At 39.3% G+C, this 21,538-nt stretch overlaps 1 protein-coding gene across 3 annotated transcripts in view; it reads left to right on the top strand.

The window, feature by feature from the left end:
* The first annotated feature begins 813 nt into the window (after positions 1 to 813).
* The window catches only part of LOC138187631 (Fanconi anemia group J protein homolog), a 166,545-nt gene continuing 145,820 nt past the window's right edge, over positions 814 to 21,538 (top strand). Inside the window, exons 1-3 of one of the 3 annotated variants that reach the window (XM_069128599.1) lie at positions 814 to 1,253; positions 4,100 to 4,214; positions 4,299 to 4,766. The gene's annotated coding sequence lies outside the window, so the exon portion shown is untranslated. Of the gene's footprint in view, positions 1,254 to 1,408; positions 1,768 to 4,076; positions 4,215 to 4,298; positions 4,767 to 21,538 lie in introns of those variants that run through there. The other 2 variants (XM_069128596.1, XM_069128598.1) reach the window with 2 other exon arrangements.

Below are 21,538 nucleotides of genomic sequence, written 5' to 3'. Positions count from 1 at the left end.
AAGCAATAAAATAAATGAACAAAAGGAAACAAAGAAACAAGTGTAACTCGAGGAGAATCGAAACGTTCTAAAGTAACACGAGAATCCGTGATATTCCGTGGTTTGCATTGTATATTGTACACCCATTCAGCCCGATCCTGCTACGCCCTTACCTCCCAGAAACGCCCTCCGAGATCCACGTGACTAAGAATTATATATATATATTATATAATATATATATATATATATATATATATATACATATATTAATTTAAAAATACGACATTGACTTTCTTCTCTGTATCTTTTCACCCTATATCGTGATTAAATATCTTTTCTTTGCACGGTGTACGAACAACGTTCATACACTTTAAGATACGACTAAAAGGAAATACTTCGTAACTAAAAAGTATAACAGATCGATTAACGTCATCATGACGCTCCGTTACGTCATTATCTCCGCAAACATTCAATTTCAATCAGCTCAAAGAGTTTCATTATTTCGATAATTAGACCTCGCCTGGACCAACCACTTTACTTCCGTGTAAATTCGATCCGGTGGTTTTTATTCATTTTCGATCGAGCTCGTACGCCAGGTGCACGATTGGATTCGTGTTAGGGTGAGGTTAAACGAGATCGAGAACAGAAATTTACCGAAGAAGCTGCTCCGGGGCTGCGTTCCGTAACGAGAGATCACCTGATACAGCGGCTCCGGTGAACCGGTTACTTCCAACGGATTGCGTTCTAGGCGGCCAATCCATGTTTTCTTCCCGCAAAAAGAATGAGACGATAATCCACGATATCGGAAATCTATCAGGTAAGCTGACCTATATAGGAATCACGGACGAAGGAGAAGTTTCAAAGTTGGTTATGCGCGCGAACGAGTCAGGCGAATGTGTACCACCTGGCGTCGGATCTAGTAATCACTGTTAATCACGTGATCGATCTTTAGCGTAAGTAGCGTAATAATCGTTGTAGCACCGCGGACACGGTCATTCTCCGCAAACGATAAAATACGGTGGTGAAATAAATAAAATCGGGACCATTAAAAATCGGTCCCCCAGGGGGGGCGAGTCTCTTAATTTTTCCGCCTCGTCCGCCATAAAAGCTAACGACTTAATCGCACGTGAACGTACAAATTGCGTGATTGTATAATTAGAACCGGCCGGGATCGTGTAAGCGGGCATTTTTGTCGTCGGAAACGTGCGGCTCCACGGCTACCTTTTTCTTCCTACCACGAAATATCGCGGCCACGTTGTAAACAAGCTGCCTACGTGAGTATAAATTATTCATGCACGCGCGCCAATTCGCCAGAGAGACAGAGAGAGAGAGAGAGAGAGAGAGAGAAAGAGAGAGAGAGTGAGTGAGTGAGTGAGTGAGTGAATGAGAGAGAGGGGAGGGGAGAGAGCAGAGTCTGTCTTGTATACATATAGGTTTGCGAACAAAAACAAAAAAAGAAGTAAAGTGGTTCGCGATGAATTCTCGTATACGATTTGCGTGTGCGAGTGTGTACGATGTAACGACGAGGAAATTGTTATTGGGGTCACTTCCGCGGAAATTTCGGGTTGCTTGTTAATTTTGTGCAAATTCGATGGGGAGCCGAGGACATTTACATATTAAATCGTCGCGAGTATTTGCATGTGCAGATTTGATTAACTACAGCGAACCATATCGTTATTATTCAAACAATGGCATTAATACCCGTGCTCAGTGGTTTTAAGCTAGGTTAACCCGGCTATAACCTATATTCGACCCAATCGAACTCCAACGTGCAACAATGGTATCATGGTAGGTTTAACCTATACTATCTCGTGAAAATATTCGAACACTTGTCATAGAAAGCTTTCATGTGTATAGTGCGTATGTTGCGTAAAGCATTTTGAAATTTCATTGGTACTTTCATGAGGAACAACATACATTTATCAGATTACTACGGATGTCTGCACGTTTTTGGGATACTTAAGGTTCCAAGATCTACGAAATGCATATAACACGTAAAAATGTATAAAATATTCAAAGTAAGACACTTATTAGAATATTTAAGGAATATTCAGTAAATAAAACGAATTTTTATTTTGAATCTATTTCTTTAATCACATTAAGAAAAATATAAAATCGTTTAGACAATCGCAGTATGTATATAATTAGTGCTACAGATGGTCGCATTAAGTATTGTGGTTTATTAATATTAATTTAATATCTATTACTAAATGATTGCGTAAGTAATGTCTTATTTTTCAAAACTATGTCCCACATTCTTAATCATTCTTGAACGTTTTTCTAAAGAAAATTCAACTTTCATTCTTATCCATTTTGACAAGCAAAATTAAATAGTTAAATGTGGCAACAGATAGTAACAAATTATTACTGATAGCCAGGTCTCATTATAATGTTAATGAAATTTCAAAGTGTTCCGACTAATACATATAATGTATTCCAATACTTTCGTAAGCTACTGTACGTGAATACGTCAAACCTCGTAACCTCGATGACTAATCAGGCTACAAACCTAAGAAGATAGTGGTGTATTTGAAATTTCTTGGTACTCGATTAAAAAGTAAAGTTCGATTATCGATGGCTATGGAACGATTGATGAATTATCTCTCATCTTTCACGAGGCGCATCGTCTCGAGCCGGACCTCCGTTCGCGAAAAAGGTGAAAAAAGACGGTTTACCGCCGCGAGTTGTAATTATGAGCTTTTTTCTCAATGGCAACACGTTGTAACTGTTAAGGCGTAATCGCGAAATCTCCGGAACGTCGACTGGTTCGCCTGGGTGTTCCCCATTAATTTTGCAATTTTTAAGAAACGAACGATCACCGTAATCGATGTTGAAATTTTTTAATGGCTTCCTCGTTTTTTCTCCGGGGCCATGAACGATGATGATTCAAGGTGTATCGAAAAACGCGCAGACGGTCTCTCTGTATGAATATTTATTCCCTCCATTATTTTTCGAGAATACAGTAGCTCGCGAAGATATTCCAACACTTGTAGATAACTTTTTTGAATATCTTGATATTTCATTAGCGCCGTTATGAGACTCGACTATTGTAATTGTATCGATAAAATTTCCAACTAATCTGAAAATGTACATGCATACAAGTTGCAAGATATTTAGTGCAAATATATATTTCTTACCACAAATAGTTTAAACAATTGTCCATTATGTTAGTAAGCCTCGATATTCAGTGGAACCATATGTAACACCTAGAATGTTCAAGATGGCTATTCATACCCTATACTAATTTCTTCTAAATTAATTTGTATACTATTTTCACTACTTTTATTAGATATATTTGCACAGTAAATATCTTGTAATTTTTACATTACATTTTCAGATTGGTTTCAAACTTTCTCAACATAATCATGACACTCGTGTCTCGTTACAGTTAATGAAACTTTAAAATGTTTTACATAACAAATAGAATATGTACATGAAAATTTTCTATAGTAAGCGTTCGAATGATTCCACGAGGCACTATATTCATTCTGTCGAATGGAAGAAAGCGAGCAAAACGAGAGGACTATTTTACCGGCGTCGGAGACTTTTACGATTAACCTGTAAAAAATTTACAGGATTCTCGTCTTGGCCCTTGGTGGAAATAAATTTTTCCGCTCGGCGTGCACGAACCGCGAGCGTCGCGTGATGAAAATGTTAATCCATAAATGTTTGAAACGCTCGCCAGGGCGAATTCGTCGCATGCTTAACCTCCTTCGATTATCCTCGAGCGCGATGAATGTTTCATGTGCGCGATTTTACGCCGTGTCCGCGAAATTCCATTGCCATTATAAAATTGAAAAGTATTTGTAATTAACGATGTCCATCTCCACTATTATTCTTTTTCCTCTGTTCCCTTTTTATATTCTTCAGATGTTTAGACGAGGTAATTCAGAAAAGGCATAAATCTTTAAATCAAATACAATAGAACTTTAAAATAGCATTTCATCAATTCTATCCATTACCTATTACTTAACTAACAGCATATATTGGTGATACAACGTATATTCCCAATATTATTTTATCTGTTTCTCATTATTCTTGTGAACGTTACTACCTTTAACATAAATACAAATTTTCTTTCGATTAATACAATTCAGGTAAATGGAGTTTTACTGTAAAGGATCAAATAACGATGGAGACGGTCCAAACCGGAAGTAACTAACAGAAGGAGATACAAAGAATGAAATGAAGTGGAACGAAGTAGAAAAACGTTATAAAACTGGAGGAACGAAAAGGTAAAATGAAAGTCTAATGAAACGCTTTTATACTTGTGAGAAATTCAGATAGATATACGATAAAAATGGCGGACGATCGTGCAGATTTTCCACGTTGGTGTTGCAATGGTTGGTACGATTGAAAAAAACGCATGGACTGTTGGACACGTCGGTGAGAATATGGCGATAATCTCTCGGGCAGAAACGAGTGGCAGTCACGGCAATGCCTAATCTGGAAAATCTACGAGCCGTGACATTCCATTTTCATGGTCAATTAATGCAACGCAATCGATTCACCGCCGCCGCTGACACCGTTCCAATCCTTTCACTCGTGTCTCCCGCCGATTTTTTACCACGGCCAGAGGCGATAATTGCTCGTCCAAGTTGTTGCCTAGTTCCAGCTAAACGGAATCAATTAACGAACGGTGAACGCGAACACGGGATTACTTCAGCGTTCTTTCATTACCGATCCCTGTGATTTAGACGTCGGTTAAGTCCTGGTTAAATAGAACTTGATTATAGATTAACTTGCATTAAGTGCAAATTAATCTCTGCGGGAACGAGCTTATTAAGGTGAGAAAATGTAATTATTTTTTATCTTTTAATTGTATTTTTTGTTAGTAGATATTTCGAAATTTTATATCTGGTGGATAAGACTGGAATGATATCTTCAGATGGCTGAACAAAGTTTCATTATATATCATTAGTACGTCTTCTGGATTTTGTATTTGGAGTTTAGAGTGACGAACCAAAGGAAGTTTAAAAGTTAAAATATAATGAATAAATGCAATATATATATTATAGAAATGACAATTGTTACTAACATAGTAAGAAGTGTTTAATGTAAAAATTGCTCGAATGCATCCATTCCAATCTTACTTTCTTTCGACCGCCACTATATATTTTGTATTTTTGTATCATCCTTTGGAATAATGTAGATATTACGTCTATAGTTATCGTAGTGTATTTTGGACTTTATATCTTTGGATACTGTGTTTTGTATCTTTTGCTTCATCCCTTGCAATAATACTCGAACTAAACAGGAACTGAACGTGCTCCGTATGAGATTAAATAAATTTGATTTAACGTGGATTTAAATTGCTTTTGGATATATATTTAACTTCGATCAGGTCTCGAGGTGAATTTAAGATATCATGCGACAAATATGCATGACGTATATTGTCTCCATAGCAACTGTACAGTAGATAATAAAAGAAGAGAATCAGGAAGCTATCATTTAGAGATGATTTGCATTATGTGGCAATAACTTCTCGCGTTGAACAGCTCAGACTCTGCTGACATACAAGGTGTTAAATTAAAATTCCATTAGGTTTATGTAAATTTAAATTTCGGTTATACCTAGGTCAGTCCAACTTCCCACGACAGAAACTTATTTTAAGCCTGGATTAATTAAACCTCGTTAACAAGTAGCATTGTAAATAATAAAATATTCTCAAATATTCATTTTCCAGCCTGAACTCATCGCCACTGTGATAATCATCCTGTCAATATCTTCTCAAATAATTCATGAAATTTTACAACATATCATAGACTACTGTCTTATATAAAATCACCTGTCAACATGTATCATTATAAATAACAGAAATCTGACCAACAAGTAAACGTGTAAAACACGAATTAGTTGAAAGTGGAGGCAAACAAAGGTTCGTGCCGGATTAAGCAAAATCCACAGGACCGTCTATATTAAAATCGAAGGGTAAACAACCACTTCGTGCCAATAAATGTTCTATCGTGGTCGCTTCGACCGCGAGACACAATTACATCTGCAAACATCGCGCGGGCAATTACGAGTGGCGTGCGTGCACGTCGAATCCGCGAACGCTATTAAGTCGAGGATAGTCTTGCAGGAAGCAAGATGAAATTGAAGGGAAGGAAGAACCTTCGGGTCGGGAGAAAATACCAACTGCCAGGAAATGTGGCTGGTCTCGAGCGTTTTGCGGTGGAGTAGGTCATGGCCTGCCCGCTTATTTACCAATGGAACGTTTCACCCGAATTTTTTCTTTCTTTCACGTTTTATTTCTCTTCTCTTTTGCGACGAATAATACTGTCTATAAGCTCAAGAGATCATTTAATTCCTTGTAATAAAATAACAAAAAATTGAGTGCGATTAATTTAGGAAACGATGATCTTTATCTGACATTTTATCTTCAAAATGTCTTACGTTTATTCATCTCTGTATCAGATACAGAAAATTTATACCTTGAAGTTTTAGTAGGAAATAAATAATTAGTAACTGCATTATGTGTGATGCCACTAATGAAATTTATGTTGGTAATTTCGATGCCTCAGAGTATTAATCTTCCATAATCGTAATTACATCACGGATATTTATGCATTTATTGGAAATTTAAAAATGCAAAAAATATACCTACATGACGTGTAAGAATTTCTGAAAACGTCTAAAGCGAAACGCTCGCTATAATGTATAGTACGTGAAATAAATCTTTATCGTTCCATTTGTTTAGTTACATTCCTGGAAATATGAAATCGCTCGTAACAGAAAATTTTGGGAAGTAATAGTTGTTACAACTGGCGGTAATAATAAAGTAATAATAAAGAATAAAATTTAGATACTACAATTTAATAATATTCGAAGAACTTGAACCGTTTATAGCACTGTTTTTAAACTACAGAAATCTCTATTATGTCTTTGATTTATATAATGCACATATCTAACATTTTAATCTACTTTATTTATTTATATACGTCTAACAATAATTTGGTCTTTAATATGTTAAAGTTAGCTAGATCAATGACCATGCTTCAAAGCTTATTTCGTAAATTACCAATGTTATGATAGAAACTCGAAGATATTAGGAATTTAGAAAGATGTTCATTAAACGTTAATAGTGTGAACGACGAAACTATTTGATAGATAGATATAACAGTTTACTCAGGAGACTCGCGATTTTATGGAATTCCTTCTGGTTAATTGGTGGTTGGGACGCGTTTGAATTACAAAGTATCTCCCTGTATCGAAGTTAATAAGACAGGGAGCGGCTGTTGCAGGTGTGAATTATTGCGGGTACCAAAGAGATTGAAGTTCGACTTGGCGCTAATTATAGGAAACTCTTGTAGCAAGGCTGTCATTAGTGTTCAGCATGAAACTATTAGCAGAATTATTTCCATCGATGTTGAGACTTGCCTCTTTGAAACACTTCATGAACCTTGCCAGTTGCGTAGAATTTAATCGTACTAATTCATTCGGCACAGAGTAATTTTCATTCTGAGACCGCGTATCAGATAGCAGAAATTTCAATTACATTAAAATGTAAATTGCTTCAGAAAGTAATTTAGTAGGTTTATCTCTCTTCTGTCATTTATTTATTCTTTTAAGGGAACTCTTTAACATGTATAATTTGTGACATAAGAAAAGAAAGGAAAACATTAAACTACTGTGAATAAGTTGTTACTGAAGTTAATCAGTTTCTTTTCATTAGTGTATTTATCAACTTGTTTAAGTTTAATATCTAACATGTAAGTTAGAAAGAGAGAAGAAGGATTGGATTACTATAAATTGTCAGCAAAAGCAGACGATTATTCCTCCTACTTCCATCATCTTATTTATTTATTTCTTGTAACTAAATATTCTTTAATATCCAACATCTGACATATTCTTTAATACATGTCACAAAGAAGCAAGATAAATATTCAGTTACGATAAGTGTCACAGCTATCAGACATTTCTCTCATCTTCAATTTCATCTATTTATTTATTTAAACTGAAGATTGTTTAATATCTAAATTACAGAAATACATTTGAACGAAGAAAAAGATCATAAGCAACGAATTACAAGCATCGAATTAAAGTTGGCTTGTGGTTCCAATAGAAATTCTGTTGGAAGCCAAGTATATCCATAAAAGAAATCGATATTCCTACTTAATACACTGCATCGTGTTCTGTTTAATCTCTTTATTTAGAGTAATAGAAATTTATCAGCAGAAAAATCTACAAAAGAAACCAATATTCCTAACATAATTACGTTCTCTTTACCCTCTTATTTCAATGTCCTCCTTGCTTTCAAACGCCGAAAGACAAGCAGAAGTAATTTGCCGGGTTCGATAACGAATCAATGTCCTGCCCTTTAAACTCGACGAAAGCAATAATCGACGATCCGAGTTGAGGCACGTAAAACGCGATCACTTAACCATCACGAAACACGGGAACAGTTGGAAGGGGCTCAGGGATTCCAGCGGAGGCAAGAGATACGTATCGGTTGACTTTTATGCGGCTCGTTTTTCGATTTTATTCCGCGCGTTCGCCGAGCAGCCAGCCAGTTTCGCGGTAATCGATTCGATCACGAAAGCTGCTCGTCTTTTCGTTGTCTCTGAATACGGCCAACCCCCTTGTATCCCCTTCCGCTTCGATATTAGCATAGCCGCCACCCCCTCGAGCTTGGATTAGCGGTTTCTTAAAAAGTCGTTCGCGAAACGAAACTCCTTCCCTTAACGTGTTTTTCCCTGTTAGCAACATTTATGCGCAAATTGCGTCCTTGTGAAATCCAAGCAGATGCCATGTTTAGGATTAGGGTTAGGCTATCGTCATTCTTAATAGCTTTCGTATGACCATGATAAGTTTCCATAAATCCTTTTGGAACGTTTAAGATGGAAGCTCGTATGGTTGGAGTTTCTCAGCTTGAATTTTCTATTATATTCGGTGCTTTGCTTACATACGAGAAAATACAACTCTTGGTAATTATCGAAATTAAATGATAATTAATTATTTTGTTGAGTTTCAAAGATAGCAGTATAGTGCTCTTTTTTATGAATTTAAAGTGGACGTTTCGGTGGAATTTTCCAGGTTAAATTTCCTCTTGCATTTGGAGTCGTGTTCAGTTTTTTATTTGTCCAATATGAAACTTAAGATCTCCATATTTTATCTCATAAAACTCCTCGAAAAGTACGAAAACTCCACTTTCCAATACTATATTTGGAAACTCTATTTCCCTTCTCGATAGATCAAAACGCTTCTCCAAAAAGAAAAGGACAAATAGAAAATAAATTCGAAAAATATCCCCGCTTCCTAATTATGATATAAACTTAAGAAAGTAATAAATAAATTTCGAATAAATTGAAGGAAATTAACCATTGAGAAATCATTTAAAAATCACCCCTTTTAAGCCACTTACACCTTGCGAGTCGTCTGTTAGTGGTAGAATCGATTGACTCGTTCCCGGTGGATCGAAACGGATTTACATTTAATAGTTGCAGAAGTCGCGGCCAATACGCGATGACAGATTGCATTCCCGACGATAAATTCGAGACCACCCCCTTTGGCAAAGGGGTGGGCCCGAGGGCTGGCCGGTACCAAGCGTGTAGCGTGCTCCGGCCAAAGAGCACGGTTTAATATCGTTTATAAATTATTCCACGGAGATAGCCATCAGCATACAAATTGGTTCTGCGAGGACCTCCGGCTGGGCCGCGTGTTTCCTTCGATTCCCATTAGGCACGGATCCTTTTTCCGCGTCTGTCTGCCACGTAGAATGTTTCTCCACCCGAGAAACCATTTCGAAATAGAAAGTGAGGGAAAATTAATAGCCATTGTTATTTTCTTGCTGCAAGATATTTCGAAACGTTGAAGAAGTTCTTAGGGGTAGTTTTAGGGTTAGCGATCGGTAAACCGTGAATTTTTATGCAGACTCGTATTCTTATAAATCCAATTAAACAAATGGAACCTAAGCAAAAATTAATTTCATCCACTGAATATCACGATTAACGTTATACTTTGGATATCTTCCATACTTTTGCATATTATGTAGATTCTAACGATGTTTAGTAATCGATTTTTAATTTCCTACGAGCGCATGGAAATTCGCAGTTTAATAATTAAGTGTGCTTATAATTAGAATTTTATTTCCTCGCGATAGAAAACAGCCACGAATACATAATCGATCACCACTTTTCGATACTTCCTTCCAAGCTGTGTAAATATTTTTTGATATTCATTAATCTGAAGCTGAAGTACATAAATAAATCAATAACGATATACAAATGAAACAGTAGATTTAATATACAATAACACGTAATTACCTTCATCAAGTAATTAATCATAGCATCGTTCTATACCGAATGATTTTCCACGATGAACTTCATCTCGAATATCGAAGCCCGATAAAATCACTTCGAGACAACTGGTCCCTGCTCGCTATCCTATCAAGAAAAAAATACCACCCCAGGGAACCATATAGATCAATCAAAAACTCGTAACCGATAAAGGCTAAAAGGTAAGAAAAAAGCCTGGCTCCGACGATACGAAGATTAGGAAGCAATTGGAATGCCCGGTGGTCTTTGATCGGCGTCGAAACTCGTCCACGACAGAGGCAAGGGGGCTAGTTTCGGAGTTGAAGGGGACCCATGGACCACTCGACACAGTCCGATAGCCGACGAGGATTTAATTGACACCGGGAGGTGTCGCAGCGCTAAACTATGCAAAGTGGCCGACTCGGCGGTCGGCTTTCGCTTTCTTGGCCGACCCTCTGGAACGCGAAGGGACGTCCTACGTGACGATCCATGCGGAGAAATTAAGGTTGCACACGTTTTTAGACTGATCGATCGATCTGTCTCCGACGTCTGACCCAACTGTCTATCTGGGCTGGATGGTTTTGGGAGAAACGGACTTTTGTGGCTGTGTTTTCGGGCTGGAAGAGATGGAAGAAATGATGGAGGACGCCGTTAGTGTGCTTCTGAACGATTGGAATGGTTTCGTGAGCAATGATCGCGAGATCGAGAGGAATTGATTGCAATTATGGCTTTGTCTGGAGAGAATGGAAGTGGGTCGAGTAGAGGAAAAGTTAAAGACGAAAAATGTGGATTTTGTAGCTTGCCTGGTATATTTCGTGTCGTTTCACAAACTTTATATCGAAGTAAGAAATGTAACTATTTACATTTCTGTTGTTTTTTCATGGTGACTATGATCCCTGATTCGACCTAAATTAAATTCATGTAGCTGTTTGTTTAACGAAATCGACAGCTTATTTGGTAGCCTAAGATCTCGCGTATTATCATAGGTTCAACCAAAATATAGAGATTAACCTTTGTATAAGATATAATCGTCGATTATTTTGTCTCTAGTAGAAAGAAATAAAGAACAATGATAGGAAATAAAAGCAACCACGCCTAGTCACGCCTAGTCAACAACGTGTCAGCTGGATTAATTACAAATTCCCTGCGAAACACACACGACACTAACTCGTATCTGTTTCGTGTCACCTATTGCCAACCCACCCTCCAGTATCCATTACCGAAACCAAACATAAAATCGATCTTCCCTAAGACATAATCATGCAACCTCCAACTTCTTTTCTAATTCATACTCCATCTGGCAATTCTCCTCTAAATGCAAAGTATCCCTAACAAGCCGTGGACAATCAAGCACGTTGAGTCCCGTCAGATTCCCTCGATTCCTCCGCCTTTCCTTGCGTCCACCAAACGAAGAACTGCGCAGGAGAAGAAGAAGAAGAAGAAGAAACTATGAAAAAAATCCGACGAAAGGATCGGAAGGAGACGGAAACGGACGCGGAACGGTAGGAAAAAAATGGCGAAAAATGCGAACTTCTCACCGCGGCCAGCGACAAAGGCTTGCCGTGGCGTGCTCGCGGCTCGCAGATAAATCTTTCCGTCTCTGTTTCGCCATCGTCGGCGCGTTAGTTGGAAGCGGAGAGGAGCCTTGGCCCTTTCTGGTCCAAGCCTAGCCGGGTACCACCGTTCCCCGCCCCGACTGGCTCTCATTTACACTACGAGCACCAGGATTTACTGGCCGCAGAATACAATGCGGACCTGTCCGTGTCCATCCAGCGCGACCGGGAGCCATCCTCTCTAGTCGTGTACACCTCTTCGTCGTGGGCTATAGATATCCGTGGCTTTGGTCGCTTTGACTCGAGCCTTCTACCTCTATTCTCTCTCTCTCTCCCTCTCTCTCGGGACTCGGCTTGTTTCGGTCCTGGCTTGGTGTCTTCGATGGGAAGAGGAATAATGGAAACGGAGAGTGTCGGACGGAGCGGATTTACGCTGGCAACCGACGCGAGATTGATGCTTGTCCACGGTTCTTGCTTCTCGTTTTTCGGTTATGCCCTGGCTGATTAATTGGGCCGCGGCTGGGATTGTTAATTGACATCGTCAACTTTAAGTTCTTAGAGATTCGGCATTGGGATTCCTGTTTGGGTTCTTGCTTTGGGATAAAGGAAGACTGGAGGCATTCTGATGCAGCTTTTTGATCGTTCCTCTTTGTGATGAAAGTTGCTATCGCGCGTACGATGCGAGTGGAATCTTGAGAACTGGACTGTGAAGTACTACACGCATGCACACCGTAGCCCAAAACTGCTACGACAGTTACCATATCTTCTTGAAAGTTGAAAAGAGTTGTATAGCTGAATTGCGTTCCAATATTTTGCACAAGTTGACAGTTTGGACGACGAAGAAAGTATATTACTTAAAAGTCATAGTCCACACCAAGTATGGAAGTTTTATTGAAAATGGCTAGTGTCCTAGAAGTTTTGTGCACAGATTGAACACAGAACACGAGCGATTGAAGCTATAACAAGAATCTTAGAAGCTTGACTGTCCAATTAACCTTTTACTTGTAATTAGATTTTGTCCAATCTTATGTTTAAAGTTTCATAAACGTACAGAATGGATATAAAATATCCAAAGAATACTACTTTGTACAATATTCGATAGATCAAGCAAATTCTCTACCTAAATTCCGTATTTTTAATTGTATTGCTAAAAATGAAGCCGAAATATTCGCAGTCCTCTTATGATGTAATTGCATTTTATAGTATAGCATAAGGATTGCAAATTTTAGGGTAGCTTCATGGTATTGCGAGCGATTGATCGAATGGAATCCTCTGTTTGCGAATGCCTAACGAGACCACATCGACGTGAAACTTTCGGCCTGTTCTCCATTCGCACCTGGTCCCCGAAAACGGTCCTTCGATCGCCGTTTCACGATGAGAGAACGAGACGCGGCTTGGCTTTGGGAAAGGGTTAGCGGAACGAGGGCTTTCTAGCGGGACAACGTTTGTCGGCGCGTTTGAGGGCGCCGATGCCGCCGTCTCGAAGCCGCTTAAAGGCACCGAACTGTTACATTGGTACAGTTCTCTCACCCTCGGAAGGTGCCTGCCTCTCTGGTGTCCAGGTGAGAACGGGTGGTTGAATTCTGGAGATGCTTCGGGACAGAGCTCGACGACACGATGCTCTTCCGATGGTCAGGGATTCCAAGGATCCTTTTAAAATCGTTATCAAGAAGATTCTTAGGTACTCGTGGGCTACACTCCTTTAAACCCGCCATCTCTTGCATGATAATTTTCCAACTAATATTATCATTGTGTATCAACAAGTGGGTTATACATATTTCTACTATAATTTTATAATTTTCGGTAGAACGTGAGTGTCAAGGTTCATCTATCTGGAACAAGATTGGAGACCTTAGATCAAGACAGATAAAGATTATAGAACGTGGGATAAATAAAATTCATGCATTCAGTGTCATAATGTAAACCAGTTTACGAGATTATGTCTTTCCTCGACTATTTTAGTCATTTGCAACGTTCGGATTATTTCTTGTTATTCGATTCCAGATTTTTCCTCTTAGCTTTTGTAATGTTCATAATTATTAATGTTCATAATTGTTCCTCTCATTTTTGAATCGTTATCTGGCATGAATGCAAAATTCTGTCCGATCGATTGATTCTTGATATTTTATTCTAATCATTACATCTTGTGGTATAAAGTTACGCTGTGCTAATAATTATGAACAGGGTATATATATATATATATATATATATATATGTAGAACCGCAAAAGGCCGGGTATAAAAATCAAAACGACGCGAAGAACGATTGCCTAATTGTTTAAAGGAGCGCATAAACGAGCACCAATCCTAGGAACGTTCCCTGAAGCCAAGACACCAAAGCTAAACGCGTTAGTCGTTTAGAGGATTTACATTCGCGGCGATCGTTGGAAACTAAGATGGCCAATAAACCCGCGACCGTTCGGGCATTACTTTTCTCTCTCATCGTCGTTCAAGGCCTGGTCTCGCGTACAAAGTCCTGGGCTGGGCATGTTTGAGTCTCTTCCCCTTTCCCGGACGGATCGTGTGGGAGTGACTCTCGTCCGGCTCGGCTGATTTGCGATCAATTTGCCCTAATTTACAATCGGTGCCGTGGGTGCCGCGGAGCCTTCAGCGTCTCCTGGCCATGAAAGGCCAGAAGACCGGCCCTTACGTTCCTCCTGCGGACCGAAAGATTCATCCCGACCGACGAGAAATTAATCGGACGCCTTGTAAACGTCGCACGGCCTTCGTCCACTCCGCTCGAACGCTTTTGTGGCGCTTCGAATGCTCTTAGAAGGAGATCTGGCCTGATGGCGCTAGTTGTCTAGCTACGCCACGTGAATAGGAAAGGGAACAAGCTGGAAGCATCTAATTAACATTCTACGCTACTTTCTTGCACTCTTAAACGAAGCTTTAAAAGTCAAATCGATCAACATCGTGTTTTGTAACTTTCTCAATTTCATTAGGATACATACAATTAGTAGGACACTTTTTATCGTTTATTCTACAATTAGACTTTTTTTTCAAACGAATTATTTACTTCATGGCTTAACGTGAGTTTCACATATTTGACTACGTAAATTATTCTGAAGAAAATCATTGAAATACTGTGTTAGCGGAGATTATAGGAAATGATTCTTTCACGTGTTATATTAATCCGAGTACGTCCAAATTCATTTGAATCTGTCCAAATTACCTTTCTTTATTTGAGTTTTCGATTCGATATATTAATTCAGTTGTAGTATTTCTCTGTTAATTAGTTCAGGAAAAGGATATTGCATAGTGCGAACGTACTGTAAAAATCATAAAACATTGGATGGAATTATCGTTCTGAAAGGATGAAAGGGTTAAATTCGAGGTTATTTCAAAAAGGAACGGATAAAAATTTAGTCAAGGAAGGATTAAAAAAAATGGAAGAACAACGGAAAGATTTTTTGAATGATTGAGCTATTAGTCTGTCAGATTTATAAATAATTGCTCGGCATTTTAATAGCGTCATAACAAATTCATTGACATTCTGCGCGGGATCTATGGCTAATTAATTAAAAACTTTCTCGCGGCGTCGATGATAGAACATTTCGAAAATTCTGCCCAGCCGGCCTCGTTAAAATTTTAACGACGTTATAATTTTTTAACGAGCGTCCTCGACTCGGCACCGAGTAATTAAATAAAACTCCAACAATTCTACACTTCATTAACCACCGCCCCGTCAAATCCGCGCTTGACTAATTAATTTCCCGCCTTCGTTAATCGCGCTGATGCCACGTTAATTAATACCTCGATACACCTATGCTTGCTTATTAAATGCCATTCACGTCGTTCTACAAATTTTCATGTCAAAATATATCAATTCGATGTATTCAATTTCTTTTTTTTCCTTTTTTTTTAACATTTAACATTTCCTTTTCATTTATCACTTGCTGGTTTAATCGAATCGATACGTTTTAAAAAGCAACGAAGATATAAAGCAATGAATAATTCTATATACAGTGGCTCCTTCTTCTTACGCATATATTATACAAAACATTTTGAAATCACATCAGCATTGTAACGAGATCACGACTATCGTGATTATATTGGCAAAATTTGAAACGGATCTAAAAATATACGCACAAGTTACATTTACAGATATTTATTCGTATCTCCAAACTATTTAAACAATCAAATTATTCGCTGTATTAACAAGCCACGATATACAGTGTGACGATCTTTAGCATTAATTGTATGTTTAAGACTACTACGTACTATACAAGCCATATACTAATTTTTCGCTCAGTGTATATTTGCAATAAATATCTTGTAACTTCTACACGCGTTTGCCGTTTGATTTCAAATTTTCCTATCGTAATCGCGATAGTCGTGTCTCGTTACAGTGCTAACGGAACTTTAGAAAGTTTCGTACAACGTGCGTGATATGTCCGCAGAAACATTCTGCGATAAACGTTCGAATGGTTTGGCGGGTCACCGTATACATTTCGAGAAATATTGAGTAAACGACTTGAAGAGATTCAATGGCGCGAGATTCAATTAACCGTAAGATCTCGTTTCTCGATCCAATCTGAAAGTCTTCAGAAAGGAGCTCTACTACTTGAGCGGTTCTCGAGTCGCTAAAACGTTTCTATCGCTTTGATTAATCCCCGTTTTATCGCTGAATGGACGTTTCCGTTGGAGCTCGAGACGTTTTTCGCACCTACGAGCAGACAGGTCAGTCTTTATTAGTATCAGGCGAGAACGGCGGATTTACGCGTAACGGTATCGTCTCCTGGTACTCCGGGCGAGTTTTATTCGTTTCCAGACTCCTGCGGAATACGCGGCAAAAATAATGGCAGGAAATATAAATTTCGCTTCGCTGTGATGGCGAGATAAGCGACCGGCAGACTGGTTCCTCAGCAACGACACACTCTTTTAATTACTTTATTATTTGTTCGGTGAACCACTTCGATGGTCACGAAAGACAAGCAGAACGTTGTCTGTTATCAGTTGTAAAAGGTGGAATTAAATTGAGTTAATGAGTCGAAGTAAATATAAGAAATCGTACGAGATAGATTTATTGAGGAAATCAATTTTTAATGGTGAGAAAGGAAGGAGATTCGATAAATTTAACGTTAGGACTGGCAAGTCTGTTAAAACTCTGTCTTTTTTCTTTTCTTGTCTCTGGCTGTATAATTTGCATAAAGACATCAGCCATCTAATTCCAGAAATAAACGTTACAACAAAAATCACGGAACAAACTCCATAAAAAGATGTGCGCCAAAATCTCATTTTGAATAAACGAGAAACGCGAAGGTGTGTACCAAGAAGGAAACCAGTAGAGGAGGCGGCTATATATTATAATAGACATATCGTATACATAAAGACGTCAACCAATACGTTAACCACCTGATCCTGAACCACCTGAAAATTAAACATCCTGAAAATTTCATTGAAAATGGACAGGAAATACAAAGGTATCCCACGAAGGAAACCAAAGTGGATAAGACCATTGTAGCATTAAACGTTACAACAAACTTCACGAAAGCGCATACTATGGCAAAATTTCACGTAGAACAGACAAGAAACGCGAAAGGAGGGAAGCAATGGACAGAACGGCTGTATTTAATTATATAAAGACACCAAGCAATATATTAACCGTCTAATCTCAAAACAAAACATCGCAACAAGACAAACTTGATAAAAATACGCGCGCCAAAATTTCGTTTAAAATAAACGAGAAACGCAAAGGTATACCAAGAAGAAGACCGGTGGTGGGGACGGCTGTATTTTACCGTCTCGGTTCCATGGGGCCCGCTATACATAACGCTGGCCCCCTCACAAAGGGCTCGTGGTGAGATGGTAGCCTACAAGATCGGATAATATGGGTAGTTATTTGTCGGCGCCGATGTTGGTTTTTCAAGGCGATGTGTTGGCTCGTGCGTGTGAGGCCCCCCGCAGCGTCGGACCCGCTTGCTCCGGGGCCCGATATCCCCACCGCTATTAGTATTTCCATCGTCCTTGTCGCTCTTCCCGCCTCGTGGCCGTCATCCTAACCACCCGTTCCACCACGTTCCCTTATCTCCGCGCTTCTCATCACTTTTCGCGCTCTATCTGCCGGTCAGTCGCGGCCGTTCGCGTTCTGAGAGATCAGCGATCAGATTAAACGCGAAATGGGCATTAATAGGGACCCCCGGCTGGTGGGCAGCTCTGTCCAGTCCTGCAGTGGGATTTCACTCGCTCCGATCCAGCCTGATCACTTTCGACGATCGAGGATTTCGATTCGTGGGACTGAGGTTCTATTGGGTTGGCAGCTAAGTTCTTGCGGATTTTGTTATTACCACCTGATGACAAAATCTGCAATCACTTAGTTGCCAACCTAATATTCAAAGTCGAATTTCGTGGATGTTAGGCCCGTTCGGACGAGTTGTCGTTCTGGATAAATCGATATATTTATCAATGTAATCGAATATCTATATACAGTGGCTACAAGAGGTATTAGCACATAGTCTCGTTTTTTAATGAAGCGGTCCTTTACCAGATTCTACGTTTCTCTTTCATGGTACCAAACTTTCGTAGACATACGGAAGTACCGTTGGAAGATACGAAATTTAATAGACTTGAGCCTTTTTTAATTAGTATATTATGGACCTTGACTAATTAGTATATAAATGTTAGGATAAACAGAATGCCGATACTTTTTGTAGCCACTGTAGAGCGCTATGAGTGTACGAGTGTAGCCTTTGCATGGTTCGAAACGTCAGACAGCGTGGCATTTGAACGCGGATTCCGCACAGAAATCAGAATTCGCTAGCCACGTTCGCAGGTCACGTTGGCACGTTTGCAGGCCACGTCCTCGCGTTGCGCCAGTTCGAATATGCATCAATCGTAACTGTGGCTTTCTGTTCTTGGAAGAAGTTTGGTATAATGTTCGTAGACCGGCCAAATGAAATTCTGCCTGTCTCGCCACAAGAAGATTACGAATTTTCATGCAAATTTATATTTTTACGAATACAAATAACGAAATAGAGTCTAAACAGAGACTTGTTTCCTTCGCTAAACTACTTTCGATATTTCACCTACCTTGTTGTATTATATTCACTTTTATTTGCTTATAACTGCTTATGCAACATAATATATTTAATTGTAACTTAGGTTTTCTAAGACGTCTCCAGAAATCCTTAGAACAAAGTCCCTAAACGTTGTGGCGGCCATAAAGCGACCTTCGGCCGCGCTTATCCGACTCTCGGCTTGTCTAATCGCAATAAACCGAGAAAGGCGAGAGCCGTTAACCGGAAAAATATGGACACCGGCTCGGAGGGGTGCAAACGACGTGCAGAACGGTGTGCAGGGCGGTGTGTGGGTTGGGAAGGAGCCGACTGCCGCCACACACATGCTGCGTCGAGGCGTCCGTAACGTCTTTTAATCACGAAATGAGCCGGCTCTCTTCAAACGGGCAGGGGCCCGCGGTCCTCTGTTGGCCGAATTAAGTAAATCAATAAATAACGAGGATACCTCGGCAACACCTGCGCGCACCTCTCCTCGCCGGCACCGAGTAACAGGATTTACGGCGCAGGGCGCCGCGTCGCGCCGATTCTTCTCTTTCTTCTCTCTCTTCCCACTCTTTTCACTTCTCTTCCATTTTCATCCTACGATTTTTGCCTGCCTCGCAATCTTACAGATACTACGACTTTTATTATAATTGGATATAGTTGTTGCATACAAAACATCAATTGGCGTTGTCGAGTCGTAGGCGATCTGTACAGCGTTTCGAACGAAGATATTTCGTTTCAGAGTATTTCATTTCCGTTTACATCTTAGAAATATTTCTCGCGATGAAAATTATTATCTTCTGTGTAGAACGTAGAATATACTTTCGAATGAAATACTGGAATTAGGCAATCTACTTGAGACTATGGTGGAAGACGAAAGAAGGTTTAAAGGATTATAGCACTATATACTATAGTCTGGATCATAGGAGTCACTATGGTTATGTCTGACCTTACAATACCTAAGATACTAAAAGATTAAGATCATTTCTGACGATCTCAACACGACTTTCTATCTAATCTCGAAAAAAAACCTACTGTCTACGACAAGTCGGACGACTTACCAAGCACTTGGGTTTAATTAATTTTACAGTAAGCTGGTGAATCAATTGCCTCGTAGTATGAAGTTCACTGTAAAACCGCTATCGAATTTTATTGACAATCTTAATACAATCTTGTACAACTGCTGGAACTTTAATCTGCAGAATAAATCGAAAAACTCGAAGCACATTTATACCGTGCAGCTCCTTCCTTCTCATTAATTTTACATGAAGCTGGTGAACTAATTCCACCGTAGAACGAAGATCACTGTAAAACCGCTATCGTGGTTTCACGCCGAGTATAAAGACTATAATTTATACGGGATCAGACGTCGTTCGAGAGGCTGAAACTGTGATCCGCGCGGGTCAACGCAGCTGCACGCCTCTCGCGATCTCTCTTTATTAATTTTAATACAGATAAGAGGCGGTAATGAGGACACGCTGGATCACACAGATAACGAACGAATGGAACGAAACGATCGTATCGTGGCCGCAATTAATCGGCCATGCGTTTAATTCCCGCGAAGCCCAGCTGCTTTTCGGTCTTCTGATTTTCGCTCGCGATTTACAGCATCCAATTTGTTGACAGGCAGGAGCACTTGAAACAGTCCACTGTACCGACTATCGAGTACTGTTTTCGATAAAACGGACCTTATTTAAATAAATGACACGAATTATAAAATAGAAATGTCGATGTCAATGCTGGTTTAAACGAGACTTATTTTGAAACGTCGATGCTAATGTTCGCTTAAATGAATTTTATATCGTAAGAATGAGCGGAATGAGACTCCACGCTACAGACGGTCAAGGTATATTTGCTATTGATTCAGAATTGTAAATTATTTTCATATCAGAGTATTAACTTTTTCATTCGTTTTATAAAGTTTAATATAATCAACGAAGCTCACGAATAATTATACTTTAATAAGAATCTAGACGTATAATCTATAATTAACGGCATATAATTAACGACATGACAATAATTAGCAACGCAGACTGTACGCGAGAACGCAACCAATCAAAATTAAGCACGATAATTTCCTTCTTGCTAAATGAAATTTTATCATTCGCGTTTATAAATCAGTTTTACGTTTCACCCTTCGTTCGTACGTTTCTAAATCCGTGACGTGTTCGAAACAAATGAAACGATAAGTAGCGACGGAACGGCTGAAAAGGGAGAAAATGAAACGGGGACAAAATAGAAACAGAAATGGCACGGACGATCGTCAAAAGCGATAAAAAGGTAGGATCGTTATTGGAAGATCGTGTTGGGCAGCAACAATTATGGGAAAGGTAACAACAAAGGGCGCATTAGCGAAAATGGGAACGACTTGGCTGCGAAGCAGGAAGCGACGATGAGAAGGAGGCGCCAGTAAAGAGGACACATAAAGAAACGAATGAAAAAATGATCGTAGAGTAACGTAACGCAACCGACGATACTATGGGACCTCGTAAATAATAATTATCATGAGAATCATCGGGGGAAAAACGTGGATAGCCGCGGAAAAAGCTTTCGATCGCGTTGATTTATGGCTTCGCGTTCACAATGGACCTTGGATTAGCCTGCCACACTGGGAAATCAGGTTTCCTGATTCTCGATTTCAATAGAAAATCTTATTGCAATCTTATACGATAAAACAGGACATAAGCTCGTTATGCCAATCGCAATAATAACCCTGTGTAACAGAATGGGATTTATAAGACGAAGATTGT

Source organism: Bombus flavifrons, chromosome 15, assembly GCF_040668555.2.
Source record: "Bombus flavifrons isolate JBK064 chromosome 15, iyBomFlav1_principal, whole genome shotgun sequence".
NCBI classification, from domain to species: domain Eukaryota; kingdom Metazoa; phylum Arthropoda; class Insecta; order Hymenoptera; family Apidae; genus Bombus; species Bombus flavifrons.
This window is presented reverse-complemented; position numbering and strand designations above follow the sequence as displayed.